A 3,915-nucleotide genomic window follows, 5' to 3' on the forward strand; every position below is an offset into this window, starting at 1 on the left:
AGAATGCATTATAGTAGAGTTTTATAAATTTAGCTTAATTAGGAAATTTTAGTGCTAGTCTTACAATTAGTTCTAGAATAGCCTAGGATTGTAGAATTTTATATTAGATTGGATTTCTTAGTTTGATTATAGTTTTAGAAGTTAGATTTAATAGACACTTTAACTTCTTTTTTTACAAATATACAAACAAACATATGGTTTATTTTATGGTTAAAATACCTTTTTGATCCCAATTTTCATCAAGTTTTGTCAAATCAGTCCTAATATTTTTTTTGTGCTCAAATAGGTCCCCTAATTATCGTCAATTTTGTTCAATTATATTAAATTTGATGGAGTGAACTTAAGGAAATCGGTCTCAGTGCAAAGTTGATGAGTTGAGTTGAGTTACACATTATTGGCATATTTCTCCATTCAATCAATCTTCTATCCTTTAAATATGTTATTGTGATTGATAAACCACTAACACACATCAAGTGTCCTTGGTTCATATAGCTTGCTATACCAACTACATTCTGTGTTAAGTTTATCAATCTAAGACTGGTTCATATAGTTTGTTATACTAGCTTTGATGCATTACATCTTAGTTTAGACCCAGAATTTTCTTTCTTTCTTTCTATCTCTTATATTTTGCAATATGTGGAGGATTGTTATATATTTATAAGTGTATTGCAAAAATAATAACGTTGCAGTTGTTGCAACCTTAGAAAGCATCCCTCCTTTTTCGGATGGTGCATGTCGTTGCAGTGAGATCTCCTCCACAAGTTGATCCAACATCCACATTTTATGCGATATTATTTTCCATACCAGGCTTCAGCTACGAAGCATGGATTTTTTAAACCATTCATCACCTATAAATAGGTGTTTAAATCTTCTTCCAAAACACAACCTTTTCTCATCTCTCATTTTCTTATCTTCTTTCTTTTATCTCTTCTCTTATATCCTGTTTATACCTACTCTATCTAAGAGTTATCTTGCAAGTTTCTGAGATCCTCAGAAATTCTGAGAAGTTCATGTTGTATCTTGGGGGCTTGCGCAATATACCGCGGATAAGTCCTTAAAGGCAGTGGATGTACACGCCTCGGAAAGCTTTGTGTTCATGATTTTTTGAGCTAATACAACAATCTTAAGGACTTATGGTTGACAACAACAACAACTCATCCTCCACGGAGAATCCAAATACTATTTCCGGAGCTTAAATGGTCTTTGCGAAACCTTTTCGGATGTGTCAAAAATCGAGGTATTCTCTGGATAAAACTTTCGACGCTGGCAAGAACATGTGTCTACCCTTTTAGATATGTATGGATTTGCTATTGCTCTCACATCTTTAAAACCCAACTCTAATATCCCTTCAAAACAAGTTGAAGATTGGATTCATGCAAACAAGGTATGTCGACACACTTTACTTAGTTCATTGTCTAATGACCTATTCGATGTGTACTGTTCATACAAGGAAGAAAACGAAATTTAGGATTCTTTGATCCTCAACTATACTGTTGAATAAGTAGTCAGACAAAGATTTATCATAGGGAACTACTACCATTGGGAGATGATTGAAGATAAGAACATTAAGATCCAAATCAACGAATATCACAATATGCTTGAAGATATCAAAGCATAGAACATAATCCTTCCTGATCAGTTTGTTTCAGAACTCCTGATCGAGAAACTATCGTTATCTTGGACTGACTATAAACAACAGTTGAAACACAGGCACAAGAAGGTTCCGCTTCAAGAGCTCATTACACACATCATAGTTGAAGATACTAATAGGTAGGAATGTGCTACTACAAGAGCCAAAGCATTATTTGCAGAAGCTTATATTATAGAAGAAAAATCTGCACCAAAAAGGTACGAGAATAAACCTTATCAATAAGAAAAGTAATTTTCGAAATTCTTGTCCCAAAGGATCTAACCCCACCTTTAAGAAAAAGGGAAATCACTTTGTATGTGGGAAGCATGGCCATCATGTACCTTAGTGCAGGCATAGAGCAAGAAATGACAATCCTCCTAGGGAAAATATTACCCAAGGGGAAGATATTATAATTGCGGTCATTTCACAAGTAAATTTAATGACCAATGTGAGTAAGTGGGTGGTAGACTCTGGTGCTACCAGGCACATCTGTGAAAACAAAAGTGCTTTTACCTCCTATACCAATGTAGGGGATGGAGAAGAACATGTCTATTTAGGTGACTCTAGGACAACTCCTGTCCTAGGGAAAGGAAAGGTTCTTCTGAAACTCACATCTGGGAAGACTCTAACCTTGAGTGATGTGCTACATGTGCCCTCTATTAGAGTTAATCTAATATCTGTAGCACTATTGGAAAAAGTTGGGGTTAAAGTGTCATTCAAATCTGACAAGATTGTAATGACAAAAAATAATGTTTTCGTGAGGAAGGAATATTGTGATCAAGGTCTCTTTGTACTCAATATTTTAGAAATTATTAGTGAATCGTCTTCTGCTTATATCGTTGACTCATATGATATGTGGCATGTTAGACTAGGACATGTGAATTCTTCGTATGTTATGAAATTGCAACAACTAGGATTAACTAATATGCATGATAAATAAAGTGGTAAATGTGATATATGTGTAGAATCTAAAATAATAAAGAAAATTTGTTATCCTGTAGAATGTTAATCTGAATTGTTAGGGATAATTCATTTTGATCTAGCCGACTTAAAATAGACTATGTCTAGAGCTGGTAAAAATTATTTTGTAACGTTTATAGATGATTATTCTAGATACACCAAAGTGTACTTAATCAAGCATAAAGATTAAGTTTTTGATGTGTTTTTAAAGTATAAGGCAGAAGTAGAAAATCAATTGAATAAGAAAATTAAGAGGATTAGATCAAATAGAGGTGGTGAATATGTTTTGTTTAATGAATAATGTGTTAGAGAAGGTATCATCCATGAAGTAACTTGAGTCTAGTGGAGTAGCTGAGAGAAAGAATAGAACTCTTAAGGAAATGATGAATGCCATGCTTATTAGTTTTAGTGCACTTGATAACCACTAGTACAATAATAATAAATTACATCAGTTTTTTTGGACATATTACATCAGTTTTATGACCGATGTTGTATCAGACAATATATAATAAGTGAATACATATTACATCGGTTGTCAAAGAACCAATGTAATAGTGAAAACAAATATTACATCGGTTATTCTTGGGAACCGATGTAATATCTTGTACTATTTTTTTAATATAGTACATGTTTATCTAGCTTCTAAACCAGAACCTGAAAGCATGACATTCTCCTTTCATTTTCTATAGCAGGGTATATACATATCAAATATGTCAATCAACAAGCAATTACACAAAAATTAGTTAAACCAATTGATACATGGAAAAAAATATCTATCAAGAAAAATAATAAATATGTGAACCCACAAGTTGGAGCTATGTTGTTGAGTATGTGTCCCATTCCATAATAAAAGATAATCCATCTTCCCAAGACCCTAGTATATGTGTCATTTGCTTCAATGAGTATGTGTCACCCATTTCAAATGTTCCTTATCATCACCAACCACTCTAGGACAACTTGCAAGGTAGCTAAAACCATATTATCGTCATATATTCATAAGTGTAAATTCTAGAAATTACTACTTAATAAGAAAATATTTTAGACACATTGTATAACATCTTAGTTATTCTAGAAGAATGTTATAAAAAATATTTGTTATACATCAATTCATTTGCTCAACTTCGTGAGTTTTAATTTGTCAACTCACATGTTGCCATTGCTTTTGGTTTTGGACCAATATACGAAGACTTTATGTCAACTAATTAAATCGACTAATCATATCCAGACATAAATAATTTTTCATACGAGGTCATAATTTCCATAATGAATGAGAAGATTCACATAATTTTTTATATGATCAACACCATTGGATACAAAAGGGGACA

The sequence above is a fragment of the Vigna unguiculata genome, chromosome 7 (assembly GCF_037176805.1).
Source record: "Vigna unguiculata cultivar grain cowpea cultivar isolate G323 ecotype 2 chromosome 7, ASM3717680v1, whole genome shotgun sequence".
Classification (NCBI taxonomy): Eukaryota; Viridiplantae; Streptophyta; class Magnoliopsida; order Fabales; family Fabaceae; genus Vigna; species Vigna unguiculata.